At 44.6% G+C, this 19,582-nt stretch overlaps 1 protein-coding gene across 1 annotated transcript in view; it reads right to left on the bottom strand.

The window, feature by feature from the left end:
- ZNF644 (zinc finger protein 644) overlaps window positions 1-19,582 on the bottom strand; it is a 1,505,096-nt gene that overhangs the window by 900,401 nt on the left and 585,113 nt on the right. The window lies entirely within an intron of this gene.

Genomic DNA, 19,582 nt, shown 5'->3' with positions numbered 1-19,582 from the left:
GGATCTTTAAGCATGAAATGATGGCTACAACATGAGGTCTTTAAGACTAGTAGGGAAGGCCTCCTGGAGTTTGAGGGGTTAGGATGGAGAAGCCATGGTTAGTGCAATAGCGTCTGGTTCTGGGATATAAAAGAAGTGGACTAGAGTGGTTAAGACTTCTTAGACTAACTGGATGATCATCTAAAGATGTTTGAGCAGCTTGTAGAGTTGGAAGCCAATAAGCAGACTGGCATGTTGTTGGACAGGTAGCCAAATGGATCATAATATTCACTGCTGAAGTCTTCACTTTTTTGGGAAGATTCCAGAGCACACAGAAATAAGGTGACAGGAGATATCTAATAAGGAGATAAAGCCATGCAAGATAGAAAAGGCAAATCCTGCCTAGTTTTGGAGGCAACCCCTAAACTGTAGTTCTCATAAAGGTGTGAACAGAAGTCCCAAGTTGCAGCTTCAAAGCAGGCTGAATTGACCTCTCTAAGGAAGGCTGCACTGGCTTGAGTGGCATGTACTCTAACATGCAACGAAACAGCTCTGCCATGAGCTACGTGACATCCAATGAGCAAGACATTTAGAAAGACTATGTTTACTAGTTTCCCTTCATTCCCTTTTGAAAAAAGAGACAAATAACTGATCCATCTTTCTGAATTTGTTTGTTCTTATGTAAATAAAATCTCACCTTTCTATGCACATCAAAGGAATGAAACCAAAGGCATCCACTTTCCAGTTAAGATATAGCTCAGAAACCACCTTAGGCATGAAAGAAGGGTTCATATGAAAGGATACTCTATCCTTGTGGAACAATAATGATTCTTTGCTAACAAAAGCTTGGAGCTCAAAGATTCTCCTAACGTAAGTAATAGCCACCAAAATCAATGTTCTTTAAGATGGAAACTGGGGAGTAGCCAAAACTATTAGTTATGTACTAACCATAACTTGGTGTCTGTGTTGCCCTCTTCTCATTCTGCTTCACTGATGGGTTACGGATAAGATCCTCAGATTCAACTTGGCTGCCTTCTACAGACTTCAGCTTCCAGGCTCGTGCTCCTACCTAACCCACAATCCTCTGCCCCTAGATCAACCTTCTCAGATAGAGTTTACTGCCCCTTATAGAAAGAGGAAGCAAGGGCTCAACCTGGAACATAGGTTCCAAAAAAAGCTTTACCAGATCCTTTAGAACCAAAGTGTTTTTGGAGAAGGATGGCTGGTGGGAAGGTGAAGCAGAATGAGAAGAGAACACAGATAAGTTAATGGTAAGTACATAACTAATAAATCTGATGTTGTCCTTCTCATTCTGCTTCACTGATGGGTCAGAGTCCCCAGCTACATGATTTCGTCTTTCTCAAGGAAGGATATGCTGGAGCACAGAGGAGCCAAAGGACATTCTGCTCCTGGAAACCATGTCCAACTTATAATGGGTCACGAAAGTATGAGACTTGGACCAGGTAGCCGCAGCACAAATATCATCAATATGAATTCTGGATGCAAGGGCCACTGATGCAGCTATAGATTTTGCTGAATCGGCTTTTGGAGGGCTAGGCAACTTCAACCCTTTTTTTCTCATACAGAAAAGATATGCAACTGGTTAAAAAATTTGCTATTGTCATTTTTGAAACTGCTTGACCTTTACAGTTGGACGAAAAAGAGACAAACTGCTCCGATTTCCTGAATTTTGTTCTATGAAGGTAGAAATGTAACTGTCTGTGAACATCCAAGGAATGTAACATATATTCGCCCTTTGTTAAAATAGTAAAGAACGCTGGTAACTGAATGAACTGATTTATGTTAGATTCTGTAGCTACTTTTGGCACGAATGAAGGATTAGTATGGAGGGAAACCCTATCCTTCTGAAAAATAATACAATGAGGCTTGGATGACCGTGCCTGCAATTCCAAAACACTGTTTGCCGAGGTAATAGCGACAAGTACAGCAGACTTCCAAGATAAATATTTCAAGTCACAATCATTAGCTGGTTCAAAGGGTCTTTAGGTCAAAGTTTGTAGGATGACAGTCAAATCCCATGGAGGAGATGGGTCCCTGATCGGAGGTCTAAGAAGAAAAATACCTTTCATTAATGCTTTACATAACCTGGTTGAAGCAACAGATCCCAAAGGTAATCCCAAATGGAAACTGGATATGACCGCTAACTGGAGCTTAATAGTCGCAAAACTATAACCTTCTTTAAATAAAAACTCCAAAAAGGAAAGGACTGAGGAAACAGGTGATGAAAAGGGATCAATGTGATTATTAGCAGCCAAAATAAAAAATCTTTTCCACTTACTTTTATATACTTTCTTGGTGGAAGCTTGCTGAGAAGCTAGAATGATAGCTTTGACTGGAAAGGAAAACCTGGAACCTCTAGCAATCATGGGAAAGTAGAGTTGTGTACACTTACCATAAATGTAGATGTTAGAGTGTGTATTCACTGTTGCAGTCATTACATTTGGGTAATCCTGCTGGCAGGTTGCCCTCAGCCGGCCTGAAATCAAAGTCTTGGGTCCTGCGTCGGCTGCTGTCGCCCCTTCCCTGACATCAGGTCGTCGGGGGTATAAAAGATGCGTCTGACGCCATTTTCTTTACTTTTTCTTGCCCCAGATGTCAGGTGCCCCCTAAAAGGGTAGCCAAAATTTATATATATATATATATATATATATATATATATATATATATATAAAAACTAAGAAATGAACTTTGCGACAATAAAAGCATTCAAAAAATAGTAAATCACACCAACAACTCTTGTAGAACTTTAGCGCTTTCGTCTTATTTATTATCAAGACTTCTTCAGAAAGACATGTTTCATAAGTATGAGCAACCATTTTCACTTCCTTTGTTGCAGTGTCTCAACGAGACACTGAACATTAAATGTGCACTTAAATGGTACAGAGATTGAAATGTGATAGGGTTTGAAGAATTGTGCAAGTGGATTTAATGTGTTTATGGATTTACAACTGTGCAAGTGAATATAATGTGTTTCCTCTCTCTGACTTTTGACTCCCCCATACCCCCTACACACATGCTCCAGGCTAGCCCCCGCTGACCCCAACAAGAGGTGATACCATCCGCACTGACAGTCTTCAGGGACACACTGTTATTCATATGCTCCACACTCCTTGTCATGGGCGGCCCCTTAACAGCCCCCCCTCAAGTCCACACCACATTCCTCCCACTCCCCCATCAAGTGGCATACCCACACATTTCTCTACACACACACTGATACCAAAGCATAGTAGGACTCCCTATCTGACTCCTCCACCTTCCTCCATTCCCTTCTTTACTTACCTTTGGAGGCAAAGACTCATAAGTTACGTGTTTATATTAGAATCATCACAGCATGACTCTCAACCTTCCCGGTTCCCCATTTTTTTTTTTTTTTTTTTTTTTGCTTTTGCACACAATCCCTTTTTGCACACGATACCCACTGCACCACAAGGCTATTACTGTCTGACCAATTTACCTTATATAACTTCAATTGTAATGTTAATGAAAATGCACACAGCACCCTGCTTGTTCACACTTTACTATTGGAAAGGAACTGCTGTTAATTTAAATGGCCTGCTAGAACTAATGTATTTAAAGGAAGTGAAAATGGTTGCTCATACTTATGAAACATGTCTTTCTGAAGAAGTCTTGATAATAAATAAGACGAAAGCGCTAAAGTTCTACAAGAGTTGTTGGTGTGATTTACTATTTTTTGAATGTTTTTATTGTCACGAAGTTCATTTCTTAGTTAAAATTTCTTCTCTTCGTTCAATTTTTTTTGAGTGCGGTTAATTTTAAATATATATATATATATATATATATATATATATAAATATATAAATACATGCACCAATAGAAATTTTACCTTCATCTACAAGCAAATACACCACATAGGTTGTATAAATCAGAGAAGGAAAGATAGGTTCCATCAGAAGAAAGGGGGATGGCGGGTGGGTAACCTGGACTGCAACAGTGAATACACTCGAACATCTACATTTATGGCAAGTGTACACAACTGTACTATGTTCTTCGTGTTTCACTGTTCCAGTCTTTACATTTGGGTAGAGTCCCAAAGCTAAGGTTGGGAGGCTGGAGCTAAACAGCATTAGGAGCGGCTATGAGGCCCTGCAGAACTGCAGTGGCAAAGCCTGCCCTGGATTTAGAGTAGAATGGCAGATGATAGTGCTTTGTAAAGGTGTGCACTGAACTCCAAGTAGCAGCCTCTAAAATGTCCTTGGTAGGTACTCCCCTGAGAAAGGCTGCTGAAGTGGCTGCAGCTCTGGTTGAGTGTGGCCTAATACCCTTAGGTACTGGCTTGGCCACTGTGTATAGCAGAAACGAATGCAGTGGCCAATCCACTTTGAAATAGTCTGCTTTGAGATCGCCTTTCCTTGTGATCCTGCAGCATATGTCACTAGTAAGTCTTTCTGAAAACTTTGGTTCTGTCCAAGTAGAATCTAAGCGGTCTGTGTATGTCCAAAGAATGCAGAATTCTCTCCCCCTTGTTCTGCAGACTTGGGTAAAAGGTTGGCAGGTGAACAGTTTGGTTGAGAGCCACAATGGACACCACCTTAGGCATAAATGTTGGGTTTGCCCTCAGGGAGACCCTGTCTGGATAAAAAATGATAAAAAGTTCCGCAGCCATGAGTGCCTGTAGCTCTGTAACTTGTCTTCCAGAAGTTATTGCTAGGAGCAGAGCTGTTTTCCAAGATAAAAACTTTATATCAGCAGTAACTGCTGGCTCAAAAGGAGGCAGGGTGAGTTTTTCCAAGACATAGTTGAGGTCCCATGCAGGCATTGGTGATCTCCTTGGAGGTCTTACATTTTTGGCTCTTCTGAGGTACTGCTTTAATAAGGGATGAGAAAAGATTGGTAGCTCTACATTGTAATGAGCCGAAATGGCAGAGGAATGAATTTTAATAGATGAAAAAGATAGGCCTTTGTCAAGCATCTCAGTTAAGTATTGCAAAATCTGAGGAATATTTGTCACAGCTTTATCCGTTCCTTGTGCCTGGTTCCAAGCACAGAATCTCTTCCATTTTCCAGCATAAGATTTTCTAGTACTAGGCCTTCTGGCTTCCAAAATGACATCCATCACAGCTTTACTGAGAGGCGTGTTTTGTATGACTACATTATTCGCCATGCTGTCAGGTTTAAAGTTCTGAGTTGGCTGTGTAGGATCTGACTGTTTTGCTGGGACAGTAGCTGAGGTATCTGAGGTAAGGTCAAAGCTGGACATTATGACAAGCTCCTTAGTATTGGATACCAGTACTGGCGGGGCCAGTCTGGGGCAATCAGTATCATCCTTGGCTTCTCCTGTCTGACCTTTAGGAGTACCTTGGGGAGGAGAGGCAGAGGGGGAAATGCATATACTGATAGGTTTTTCCAGCTGAAAGATAGGGCGTCCACTTTCCATGCTTGTCTGTGATAATTGCTTGTGCAGAATCTTTTTAGTTGGTAGTTGTGAGGGGAGGCAAATAGATCTGTCCTGGCATCCCCATTTTCTTGTTATCATGCTGAAGACTTGTGGTCCAGGTGCCACTCGTGGGGATCCATGAGGTTTCTGCTTAGTTCGTCTGCCAGAGTATTTTTCCTTCCTGGCAGGAATTGTGCCTGCAGATGTACTTGGTAAGTCAATGCTGTGTCCCACATAGTCATGGCTAGTCTGCAAAGGGGGTAAGAATGTTTGCCCCCCTGCTTGTTTATACACCACATGACTGTGGTGTTGTCTATCAGTAGTTGTCCTGGATGAAGTAGGTCCTTGAAGGCTGTCAAGGGATTTTGAACTGCTAGCATCTCTTTTTGATTAATATGTAGATGCATTTGGTTTTAGGTCCATGTGTCCTGAATGCACCTTCCTGCCATGTGGGCCCCCCAGGCATAAGTTGATGCATCCGTTGTTAGTGTCTGCCTGGTTGGGGGTAATGTGAATGGCTGTCCCTTGTTTTGGTGACAAGCCTTTGCCCACCATCGAAACTCCTGTTGCAGGCAGGGAATGAGAGTAATCATAGTTTCCAGGCTGTGGCAATGTTGAGACCAACCACTTTTTAGGTACCACTGAAGCTTCCTCATATGCAACTTGCATATGGAATTTGTAGGATGCAGGATGCCATGAAACCCAAAGCCTGCAGAATTCTTCTTGCAGATAACTGGGCCTTTGTTGCCAACATTTTGAAACAGGTAGTCAGTTGCCTTTGTTTGCCTGGCGTGAGATAAGCCATCTGGGCAGTTGTATTTAAGCTTGCACCCAGGAATATGATCTCTTGAGAGGGTACTAGTTTTGATTTATTTTTGTTGACTGTGTACCCTAGGCATGTTAGAAGTCTTTTCACAAATGCCAGATGCTGTAGAAGAATGTCCTTGTTCTCTGCTTGAATTAGACAGTCGTCCATCTAAGGATATATTTGTATTCCTCTTTGTCTGCAGAATGCAATTACTGGTGCCAGACACTTTGTAAAGACCCTGGGCACAGTAGATAAGCCAAAGGGCAGTGCAGAGAATTGGTAATGCATTGAGCCAGCCTTGAATCTGAGGTATCTTCTGCATATTTGTCTGATTGGGACATGCAGGTATGCCTCTTTAAGGTCTAAAGTCACAAGCCAAGCGTTCTTGCCCAGCATAGGCAGAAGCTGCTGCAAAGTCAACATCTTGAATTTTGGCATATCCAGGAATGTGTTTAAAATAGATAGGTCCAGTATTGGCCTCCAGGCCTTGTCCTTTCTGGGTACCAAGAACAGTCTTGAGTAAAATCCTTGTCCCTGCTCTTGCTCTGGTACTTGTTGAATGGCCCCCATGTCCATGAGGGATGAGACTTGTTTTTGTGCCTCTGCCCATTGATTTTTTGGCAGATCTGGCCAGCCGTTTGCCTTTGGCAGGGTATGGAAATGGAACTTGTAGCCATGTGACATGATATTTAGGACCCACTTGTCCTGGGTTATAATGTGCCAATTTTGTGAAAAAAGTGCTAATTTTCCCCCTAAGGGTGCTGCCAGGAGATAAGTGCTTGCTGCAGGCAGGGGGAAGTCATTGGGACCGTTTCCTGTATGGTTGTGATTTGTCTTCTCCAACTTTGGAGGTAGAAGCCCCCCATTGCTTTGAGCGGTATGAACCTTGCGCCTGGGATCTGCCTCTAGGGTGTCTGGATCTGCCCCTTTGAGGTCTGTCTGACACAGGAAAGGACCAATTCTTTGTTGGCCAGTGTCTACTAAACCTAGGTGGCTGTACTTGTAAAAAGTCTTTGACCGTTTACATAGATTTAGCTTTGTCCTCCATTTTCTTTAACACCTCTTCTGCCTTAACACCAAACAAAGTATCATGCTGTAAAGGTGCATCTAATAATTTAACTGACATGATCAGGTAGATTTTGTTCCTTTAACCAAGCATGCCTCCTAACTACAGAACCTGTAACTGCGGCCCTGCAGGAGGCCTCTAAAGAATCAAACCCACATTGCAAAGTATGCTTTCCAACCTGTTCAGCTGCATGCAATAAATCCTGCATTTCCTTGTTTTCTGCACATTCAGAGTTGAGCAACATTTTCTGTTTAAGCAATGCCATGACATGTTGCTGATATTCAGCATATGAAACTGACAGTTTAAGGCCCTTATAGCCAAGGTAGCAGATGTGTAAACCTTTTTTCCCCATCTATCCAGTGCCCTAGAATCTCTGTCAGAGGGGGTAGGGTTTTTTGCAGCGGAAGCCTTAACTCCTTTGGGACCCTGAGAAATAGTTTCTGGGTCTGCAGCAGGGTTTTTAGAAAGGAATTTATGAGAGTCAGGAACCCTGTAATATCTGTCAGGCTTAACAGGAGCTGGAGGTAAGGAGTCAGGAGCAAGACTAGACTCTGAAAACACATCATCTACAATGTCTAACAGGTGAGATGGCTAGTGGCTTGTGTTGAGGTAGTAAAAGGAAATCCCTGAGCCTCTTTTTAGATTCTGAAAAATCTTGGCTCTCCCAGTGGAAATGCTCCCTCATGGTATGTAAGGTTTCCCCAAAAGATTAGTCCTCTAGAGGAGAAGCTGAAGGTATATATTCTTCAGAATCAGAATCCTCATAGGGGGGGAAGAGAATATTCCTGATCAGAAGAAGAATCAGAAGAAATGGAAACCTGATCTGAAGATTCATGGTCAGTCTCTTGCCTAGGCCTCTTATCAGGAGGGGAATGGGAACCCCTGATCAAGGTAATCAAGTCTTCTGTCATTTTGAGCATCTGTTTTTTGGGCATAAAGGCCTGACCATGTGGCTCTTGGGTTTGTTTCTTTGCTTTAGAAGGTGCTTTAGTCTTTGCCTGTGAAGCTGAAGTCGGTTTGATGTAAAGATGTTTAGGTCTGAATACACCCTCAGAAGCCGGTGCCTGCTCAGCGGCTCCGGACCCATCTGAAGGGATAACATCCGGGGCGCCAATACCTTGAGTTTCCAGCGGCATGGCCGACTCCATGTGGGAGTCGGTAGCGGCCTGCGACTCTAAAGTAGCGGGCGTCAGGGGCTGCGAAAGCGCCTCACTGAGGACCGGCGAACCGACGACTGGCTTAGGAGAAGCTTCGTCGTCGGTTTTGGGCCTCGGTTGTCTCTCTCTTTCCTTTTCTTTGAGTTTCTTGTGAACTCCGGTAGTCGGATGGCTATCCAACGACATTTCTGGATAATTAAACTGGCGTCCAAAATAGTTTAAAGCAAAATCATACAGACGCTTAATAGTGCGCTGGTTAAATCTAGCACAAAACCAACAACCAGAAACATTGTGATCAGGGCCTAGGCAAGGAATACAGTAAGAATGAAAATCCTTATGAGGTATTTGCTTCCCACAAGAAATACAATTATTAACTTTTTCTGACATCGGTCTGGAGCAAGAAAAAAGTTTCCCCAATGGGGTACTAAGCTTTATTGAAGACTTCGGATCTGAAACTCTAACACGAAAATCTCAGGAGTCGGCCGACCGGCATTTGCGAACTGCTTCTGCTTCGGGCACTGCGCGGCAAGAAAGACTAAAGAAAATGGCGTCAGCCGCATCTTTTATACCTCTGACGACCTGACATCAGGGAAGGGGTGACAGCAGCCGACGCAGGACCCAAGACTTTGGAATTCAGGCCGGCTGAGGGCAACCTGCCAGCAGGATTACCCAAATGTAATGACTGCAACAGTGAAACGCGAAGAACATCTGGAAAAACCATGTGGTTAACTTGAGTGAGGGGAGGCCCAGGTGGAGTCATTGCGTGGGGTTGTAAGGGGATGCAAAGAGATCACAGCAGTGGAGACCCCAATGGTCGAACATCCTGTTTGCTACTGACTGACTGAGGGATCACTTGTGGGGCATCAGAATGGACCTGCTGTGCCTGTCTGCCAATACGCTGGATTTCCCCAGTACATGTGTTGCAAGTAGAAAACAGTGTGAAGAGATAACCAATTCTCAAACCATCATGGCCTCTCTGCACAGTGGGCATGAATGAGTTCCTCCTTGCTTGTTGATATACCAGACAGACATGTCTGTTTGAATCTCAATGATCCCCAGAGGGAGAGCCTCCTGAAAGGCTTGCAATGATACGAGAACAGCTCTCATCTCCAGGACATGACATACAATCTGGTCTCTAGGTGAGTCCACATGCCTTGGACCATCTTCCCCTTGAAATGCCCCTCCACCCTAGATGGGAAGTGTTCGTGGTCACTGTGGCTAATGTAGGGGGATGAAAAGTCTGCTGATCGTCAGGACCGAGTGAATCCACCACTCTAGATGACTTTTGCAAATGTTGGTCAACCTGATAGGAATAGATAGCGACTGATGTAGAACGGGCCACTGAACAGTGTCTACTGTGGAATGCGCATATAGTATCTGGCTAGAGGTACCAATATTATAGCAGCTGCCACAGACCGCAGGGCCCGTAGAATCAATCTGGCAGGAGAACAGGGATAAAATAGTATGGCCTGGATCTTACGAGTCAAAGTGTCAATGTGATGCTGAGGCAAGGAAGTTATCTGTGTAATAGTACTCAGCTGGCCTCCAATGAATTCCAAAATTTGTACCGGCAATGGTTGTGACTTGTCCGGGTTTATGGTGATGCCTAGTAAAGTACAGTTGTGTACACTTACCATAAATGTAGATGTTCGAGTGTATTCCCTGTTGCAGTCATCACACTTGGGTTATCTGCCTGCAGGTGAACCTCAGTCGGCCCGAATACCAAAGACTTAGTATTTTTGCATCGGCTACTGAGCTTCACGACTGACGTCATGTCGTCAGGGGTATAAAAACAGGCAGACGACACCATTACATCAGTTTTTCTTGCTCCAAATGTCAGGAGCCTCCAAATAGGGGGCTAAATTGTGGTGGAAAAAACACCACCAGCAAAAAGTAAATAACAGCAGCCCAGTAAGGGGTGAGTAAGAGAGAGAGAGAGAGAGACAAGGGGGCTGGAGGATGGGAAACCAGGACTGCAACAGTAAATACACTCAAAGATCTACATTTATGTTAAGTGTACACAACTGTACTATGTTCTTCGTGTTTCACTGTTGCAGTCATCAAACTTGGGTTGATTCCCAAAGCTGAAGAATGGGTGGAGGCAGTCAAAAAGAGTTGGGGCTGGATAGAATGCCTTGCAGGACTGCTGTTGCCAAACCCACCCTGGATTTGGAAAAGATAGGCAGGTGGTAATGCTTGGTAAAGGTGTGAACAGAACTCCAAGTAGCAGCTTCCAGAACGTCCCTGGTAGGGACTCCTCTGAGAAAGGCTGTAGAGGTTGAAGTTGCCCTAGTGGAATGCGTTCTGACCCCCTGAGGAGGTGGTTTCACATGGTGTTTTTAACAGAAATGGATATAATGTGCTATCCATTTGGAGATGGTTTGTTTTGATATGGCCTTGCCCTCTGCCCCTGCTGCAAAGCTGACTATTAACTAGTCAGATTTCCTGAAGGGCTTAGTCCTATCAAGGTAGAATCTGAGCTGTCTGTGCACGTCTAAAGAGTGCAGGATCCTTCCCCCCTTATTTTGAGGATTAGGGAAGAAGGTGGGCAAATGGGTAGACTGGTTGAGAGCCACACTGGATACCACTTGAGCATAAAAGAACGGTTAGTCCTGAGGGACACCCTGTCAGCATGAAAAATAATGAAGGGTTTCACAGCCGTAAGTGCTTGTAGCTCAAACACTCTTCTAGCTGAGGTGATGGCCAGAAGCAAAGCTGTTTTCCAAGACAGGAATTTCAACTCTGCTGATGCTGCAGGCTCAAAGGGGGGGGGGGGTACTGTGAGCTTTTCCAGCACAAAGTTAAGGTCCCAAGCAGAGGTGGGGGCTCTTCTTGGTGGCCTTAAAATTGTTAACCCCTCTCAGGAACTGTTTGATGAGAGGGTGAGAGAAGAGAGGTGGGCTCAGTGCTCTAATGTGCAGAGATGGCAGACGCATGGATCTTAATGGAGAAGGAGAAGCCTCTGTGGAGTAGGTCTTCTGCTAGGTAGTCTAGGATGAGAGGTAAGGAGGGTTGTGCTGTATCCGCTCCTTTAGAGAGAATCCAGGAACAATACCTTTTCCACTTATCAGCATAGGATTTTCCTAGTACTGGGTCGAATGACATCCAGCACCTGCTTGCTTAGGCTGGCCAGTGGAGGAGAGTTCAAGAAATGAGCCAGGCTGCAAGGTTCAGGGTTTGCAGTTGTGCATGCAAGATCTGTCCCTCCTGCTGAGTGGAGAGGGTTGGGATCTGAGGAAGGTGCCTTGGTGGCACCGGTGACAAACTGCACAGAAGTGGGTACCAATGCTGGCATGGTCAGTCTGAGGCAATCAGGATTGCCCTTGGTTTGTCCTGCCTTATCTTACGTAGCACTTTTGTAAGAAGAGGCAGAGGGGGAAATGCATAGATTGAGAGGTTTACCCACTAGAAGGATAAGGCATCCACTTTCCAGGCCTTGCTGGGAGGTCCCTGGTGCAGAATTTGCTAAGCTGGTGATTGTAGGGGGAGGCAAAAAGGTCCACCTTCGGGGTACACCATTTCTGGGTTAAAAGGCTGAATGTGTACAGGTCTAATTGCCACTCGTGTGGGTCTAGGAGATTTCTGCTTAAGTCGTCTGCCAGAGAGTTTTGTTTGCCTGGCAGGAACTGAGCTTGTAGGTGAATTTGCATAGCCAAGGCTGTGTTCCACAGGGTCATGGCTAGCCTACAAAATGGGTAAGAGTGGGTTCCCCCCTGCTTGCTGATGTACCACATCACTGTAGTGGTGTTGATGTTTATCAGAAGGGTCCCTGGTGAGAGTAGGGATCTGAAAGATGTCAGAGAATGCTCAACAGCTTGCATCTCTTTTTGGTTGAAGTGCAGGTGAATTTGGCTTGTTCTCCAGTGGCCCTGAATGGACCGGCCATCCAGATGTGCACCCCAGGCATAATCTGATGCAACTGTGGTTAGGGACTGGGCGGCGTGGGGTTGCGTAAAGCGAAGTCTCTTGTTGTGGTTGCATGCTGCTGCCCACCAAAGAATCTCTGTCCTGAGACAAGGTATGATAGGCATTATAGTTTCCAGGTCCTGAGAATGTTAGCACCATAGACTTTTAAAGTACCACTGAAGTTTCCTCATATGCAGTCTGGCATATGGAATTAGTAGAATGCAGGAGGCCATGAACCCTAGTCTCTGCAGGATTTTCCTTGCGGATAGCTGGGTTCTGGTGCCCATTTGAGTGAAGTAGCATGTCAGATAGGCTTGTTTTTCTGGAGTAAGGAATGCCATCTGGGATGCTGTGTCCAAGCTTGCTCCCAGGAATACAATTTTTTGACTGGTGACTAGTTTTGATTTATTTTCGTTGATACTGTACCCCAGGCAGGTTAGAAAATCTTTTACAAATGTCAGGTGCTGCAACAGCTTTTCCTGACTGTCTGCCTGAAATCAGGCAATCGTCCAAGTAAGGGTAAATTTGAATCTGCCTCTTTCTGCAATAGGCAATGGCTGGAGCCAGGCATTTTGTGAAGACTCTGGGAGCAGTGGATATGCCAAAGAGAAGTGCAGAGAACTGATAATGCATAGATCCTGCCCTGAAACGTAGATATTTCCTGTATGTATCCCTGATAGGGATGTGCAGACAGGCTTCCTTTAGGTCTAGGGTGGCTAACCAGGCATCTTTTGACAGCATAGGGAGAAGCTACTGTAGGGTGAGCATTTTGAATTTTGGTACTACTAGGAATGTGTTTAGAATGGAAAGGTCTAAGATTGGGTGCCAGGTGCCCTCTTTTCTTGGTACCAGGAAAAGTCTGGAATAAAAACCTTGGCCTATCTGTTCTGCAGGAAAAGGCTGAATTGCCCTTATGGAGAGCAGGGACTGAACTTGGTTTTGTGCCTCTGCCCACTGGTTTGGTGGAAGGTCTGGGAATTCTTTTGGGGTTGGCAGTGTGTGGAAGTAAAATATGTACCCCTGGGATACTATGTTGAGGACCCATCGATCGTTGGTGATGGAGGTTCAGTTTTTTTGCATGGTGGGCAAGTTTTCCTCCTAGGGGCATGAGCAGTTGGGCATAGGTGAGGAGAGGAGTTGAGAAATCATTGTGAATTCCTTCTGTAAGGGGGTGGCTAAGCACTCCCTGTTTTAGAGGTGGAGGTACTCCATTGCTTAGATCTCTGCATACCCTGAGATTGTAGTCTGGGGGGGTCGGTTTCCCCTGGGTCTAGTTTGAGATGGCCTTGAGGGGGCTGGAAAGGACCAATGCTTCGAGGGGCAATGCCTACTGAATCTTGGAGGCTGCACTTGCAAAAAAATCTGACTGTCTGCATAGACTTAGCCTTTTCTTCCATCTTTTTTAGAACCTCTTCTGCTTTGGGTGCCAAACAGATTGTCCTTGTTCAAAGGAGCATCCAGTAATTTTGATTTGACATGGTCTGGCAAGGTCTGCTCCTTAAACCAAGCATGCCTTCTAAGTACAGAACCAGTGACTGTTGCTCTGCAAGATGCTTCTAGGGCATCAAACCCACATTGCAGGGTATGTTTGCTGACTTGGCTTGCAAAATGCATAAGCTCCTGTAAATCTTTATTTTCTGCACAGTCAGGAAAAGTACATAATTTTTGCTTCATAAGTTCCATAGCATGTTGCTGGTATTTCAGCATGTAGAACTGACAATTCAATGCTCTGATGGCGAGAGTTGCAGAGGTATATACTTTGTTACCCCATCTGTCTAAAGCTCTGGAATCCCTGTCCGAAGGGGTAGAATTCTTAGCTGTAGTTGCTTTTATTCCTTTAGGCCCTTGGGAGATGACCTCTGGGTCAGCAGTAAGATTTTTGAAAAGAAATTTGTGAGAGTCAGGGACTCTGTACTACCCGTTTGGTTTCCTTGGAGCAGGGAGTAAAGTATCAGGAGTTAGCCAGATTCCATGCAGACATCATCCACAACATCCAAAACGGGAGGGATAGCCAAAAGTCTGTGATGTGGTAAGTCTAAAAATTTCCCGAGTCACTTTTTTGACTGAGGATAATCCTGGCATTCCCAGTGGAAATGTTCTCTCAAACTATGTAGGGTTTCACCAAAAGAAAAATCCTCTGGAGGGGAAGCAGAAGGAATTAATTCCTCTGCATCAGAATCCTCATAGGCAGATAAAGGCATGTCTTCATATTCTGAAACCTCAGAGTCATCAGACTCAGTCAGTCAAAGCTGTTGGGGACAGGACTCTTTTAGCAGGGGAAAGCTGGCTTCCCCTAATCAGCATGATCAGGTTTTCTCCCATTTTAAGCATTTGTGATTGTGGCAAGGAAGCAGGCACTTGAGTTTGGGTCGTCGGCTTTTTAGGCGTAGCTCATACTCTTGGCCTTAGAAACTCGGTAGTTTTAGAGAGAGCTGAAGACGCGAAAGAAGTCGGTTTGTGTCGAATATTAGTAATGCGAACAAATTCCTCAGAAGCTGGTGCATGCACAGCGGCTCCCGACCCATCCAAGGTAGAGACTCCACAGGTTCCATAGTCAAAGAAGAGCCTTGCAGCATACCAGACTCCGAATGGGTCTCAGTAGCTGACTGTCAATCCACTGAAGTGGGCATCACGGACTGCGAAAGTGCCCCACTGAGTACTGGCGAACTGGCGACTAGCTTAACAGAGGCATCGTCGGCAGTTTTAGACCGGTGCGGTTTTTCTCTGTCTTTATCCTTATTATTATTAGTCAGATGGCTTACTGAAGCCATTTTGGAATACGGAGATTGAGAACTAAAGTATTCAGCTACAATAAGGGCCCGACGATGAATAGTTCGGGCGATGAACAAAGCACAAAAACGACAGTGAGGTACATCATGGTCTGGACCTAAACGGGTGACGCAGTAAGAATGGAAATCTTGGTGTGGTATTTGTTTTCCACAGGCGAGACAACTTTTTCCTGACATTGCTTAGAGCAAGAAAAAAGGGTCCCCGATGGGGTACTTAACTTTAGAAGACTTCTGGATGATTCAGTTCGGAAACAGAAACTCAGGTACCGGCCGACTGGCAGTCATGCGAACTGCTTCTGCTTCAGGCTCCTCAGCAAGAAAGACTGATGTAATGGCATCGGCTGCCTGTTTTTATACACCTGATGACATGACGTCAGTCTTGAAGTGACAGCAACCGACGCAGAAATACTAAGTCGCTGGTATTCGGGCCGACTGAGGGCTACCTGCAGTCAGATAACCCAAGTGTGATGATTGCAAAAGTGAAACATGAAGAACATGTGGGATATCCGATTAAGTCAGTCCATGGCCTGAGACAGTTGACACTGGGTGGAAGCAGTTAGGAGCCATTCGTCTAGATACGGGAATACCTGAAACCCTTGTAGTCAGAGATGAGCTCCGACCACTGCTACACATTTGGTAAACACCCAGGAGGCTGTGGTGAGACCAAAGGGCAGGGCTCTGAATTGAAGTGATTGGCTCCCAGGCGGAAGCGCAGATGACTTCTGCAGCACCTGTCTATTCGTATGTGATTGTATGCATCCTTAGTCCACACAGCGCATACAATCGTCTTTACTTTCAAACGGAAGGATAGACTGAACCATCACCATCCAGAACTTCTCTTTCTTTACACATACATAATCACATATACATAATCAGTGAGATGGATCTCTGCTCTCCCCCTTCTCTCCAAGTTAGAATGGGTGTCCCCCAAGGATCTATTCTTGTATCATTACTTTTCAATATCTTTACTAATCTTCTCTATACTTCCTGCCTTCTGTCATCCCTTGTACAACATGCGGACGACTCTACAGTCATCACCATCGCTGACACTCCCCCTGGTCTTATCTCAGCTACTCAGACTTCCTTTAACTCAGTAGAAACTTGGTTCATTAACAACCAGCTTATTCTAAATCCTAAAAAAACAAAGCCCTTACTTTTTCTTCCCAAAAACTTTAACCATCTTAAACCCACTTTCTCTATACTACCTCTCAATAACACTACTGATGTGGAAGCTAGTACGAAACTTCTAGGTGTCATTATCGATGACCAACTTAAGTTTAACCTGCATGCAACTAACTGTATTAGTAAGACTCACCAAAAACTTGGTCCCCTATATAGAAATAAAAAGTTCTTTACCAACAAATCTAAAGTAACCTTCTCGCATGCCTACCTCCTGCCTAGCCTATTGTACAGCTCTCAAATTCTAATAAATCACAAATTCTCACTCCTAGCTAAACTAGAATCGACCTACAAGGTGGCCAGATTTGCAGCACATCAAACCTATAAACCTCATCACTGTCTCTCTCTAAAATACTTAAACTGGCTAGAATTACCTCACCAGCTTCCTCTCTCTCAGCTGCAGATTATTCACTCTATCCTATACCAGCCATCTTACTGTTCTAATCTATCCTCTCATCTCTCTCTACTATCCCACTAAGTCTCTCTGTAGCTCAGACCATGACCTACTGCAAATCTATATTTATTTATTTGTTTTACATTTGTTTACCGGGAAAGTCCGACTGGACCCAGGTCCATTTTCAGCAGAGGCCCGGGAAGAAAAGCTCCAGTACAGAACAAAAGGATACAATATGGCAAGATAAGTAGTAAGCATCACACAGGAAATAATAAAATTGAACATACATAGTAGAACTTGTCAAAACATCAAAAAGTGAGTCAATAGCAGGTAGACTATACAACTGAATATCTGAAAGATATTTTTTTTTCTTGAGAGCACAGCATTATGGGGGATTTATTATTTGGTGTACTAGCAGAGAAGGAGAGGTACAGCGACACTATTTTGTCGTTAGTAGTCATAGCTATAGTGCGCTGGCATGGCTTAACCTGGAGGGTGATAAGAGCAAAGCCAGTTTTTTATGTAGTGGATTCTGAGTAGTTTTTTAAACTGGGAAATGGAGGTGGTAGAAGTTAAGTGATTTGGGAGTGAGTTCCAGGTTCTGGCAATAGTGGAGGCAGAGAGAGATTTGCCAGCCTCATTTTTGTGTTTAATGACAGTTATGTGGTTCTGATTACTGGATCTTAAGGTTCTGGAGGTGGTATAGGGGTGGATTAGATGCTGAAGGGCAGGGGTTTGGCCAGGAAGGTAGTAGAGCTTGTGAGCTATTGTGAGTTGGTTGAGGAGGAGGAGATGTGGAAACTCAAGCCAGTTCAGTTGCTTGAGGACTAGACAATGATGGGATCTATGAGTGGCATCGGTAGCAAACTTGGCAACCTTGTTATAGCAAGATTCCATCTTGGTGAGTTCGGTGTGGCGAAGGTTAGTTAAGATAGGTGAGACAAAGAAGGATAGATAAAGTACATTTGTGTACACTTACCATAAATGTAGATGTTAGAGTGTATTCACTGTTGCAGTCATCACATTTGGGTTATCTGCCTGCAGGTAGCTCTCAGCCGGCCTGAATACCAGCGTCTTGGATTCCTGCGTCAGATGCTGTCTCTTCTTCCATGAAGTCAGGTCGTCAGGGGTATAAAGCATGCAGCTGACGCCATTACATCAGCTTTTCTTGCCCCAGATGTCAGATGCCCCCACAATGGGAAGCAATTATATGTTATGGTACACCTCCATCAAAAAGCAAATGCACCAGAAAGCTTAAATACACCAAACAAGAAGGAAAGGTAGAGCCAAGAAAGTCAGGGGGATGGAGAGAGGGTAACCAGGACTGCAACAGTGAATACACTCAAACATCTACATTTACGGTAAGTGTATACAACTGTACTATGTTCTTCGTGTTTCACTGTTGCAGTCATCACATTTGGGTTGATTCCCAAAGCTAAGGAAGGGAGGAGGAAGTTAAGAGAGCATTAGGGCCAGCTATTAAGTCCTGCAAGACTGCAGTGGCAAAACCAGCTCTGGATTTAGAAAAAATAGGCATGTGGTAATGCTTGGTGAAGGTATATACAGAGCTCCAGGTAGCAACTTCTAGGATGTCCCTGGTAGGGACTCCTCGGAGAAAGGCTGTAGAGGTAGATACAGTCCTGGTGGAATGTGATCTTATCCCCTGTGAGGTAGGTTTTCCATGGTGCTTATAGCAGAAATGAATGCAATGGGCTATCCATTTAGAAATGGTTTGCTTTCTCCTCTCCCCTGCAGCAAAGCCACCTAGCAGCTGTTCAGACTTTCTGAGAGGCTTAGTCCTGTCCAAATAAAATCTAAGTTGTCTGCCCACGTTCAAAGAGTGCAGTATTTGTTCTCCTTCGTTTTGTGGATTTGCGAAAAAGGAAGGCAAATGAATGGACTTATTTTAGGGCCACACTAGACACCACCTTGGGCATACAGGAAGGATTGGTCCTGAGGGAAACTCTGCATGGAAGATAATGAAGGGCTCCACTGCCATGAGGACCTGTAATTCAGACACTATTCTTGCTGAAGTGATGGCTAGAAGGAAGGCTGTTTTCCAAGAAAGGAATTTCAATTCTCCAGTTGCAGCTGGCTCAAAAGGAGGGAGAGTGAGCTTTTCCAATACAAAGTTAAGGTCTCAGGCTGGAGTAGAGCATTACATTTTTACATCTTACATTTTTGGCCCCCTGAGGAATTGCTTTAGCAGGGGGTGAGAGAAGAGGGGTGGTGCAGTATTATAATGTGCTGAAATGGCAAAAGCATGAATTTTAATTGACGAGAAGAATAGGCCCTTGTGGAGCATTTCTGTCAAGTACTCAAGTATATGAGGTAAGCTGGGCATCGTTGTGCCCATCCCCTGAGTCTGGCTCCAGGAACAGTATCTTTTCCACTTTTCAGCACAAGATTTTCTAGTACTAGGCCTCCTTGCCTCCAGAATGACATCTAGCACCTGCTTACTGAGGGATGCTATTGGAGAACTCACAAGGTTCAGGGTTTGAAGCTGAGGGTGCAGAATCTGGCCCGCCTGATGGGACAGCAGGGAAGGGGTCTGAGGCAGGTGCCATGGTTCCAGCAGTGTCAGACTGCGCAAGAGGGGGTACCAGTGCTGGCGTGGCCAGTCTAGTGCAATCAGTATTGTCTTAGGCTTGTCCTGTTTGATCTTTAGCAGACCTTCGAGAGGAGAGGTAGAGGGGGAAAGGCATAAACCGAGCGGCATTCCCAGGTAAAAGACAGGGCATCCACTTTCCAAGCTTGACTGTAGGAAATCCTTGTGCAGAATTTGTCCAACTGGTAGTTCTGAGGGAAGGTAAAATACAGTCGTGTACACTTACCATAAATGTAGACATTGGAGTGTATTCACTGTTGCAGTCATTACATTTGGGTAA

This window comes from Protopterus annectens, chromosome 10.part0 (genome assembly GCF_019279795.1).
Source record: "Protopterus annectens isolate FY-2018-M chromosome 10.part0, PAN1.0, whole genome shotgun sequence".
Lineage (NCBI taxonomy): Eukaryota > Metazoa > Chordata > Ceratodontiformes > Protopteridae > Protopterus > Protopterus annectens.
The sequence above is the reverse complement of the archived record's forward strand: the minus strand, read 5'-3'. Positions and strand labels throughout refer to the sequence as shown.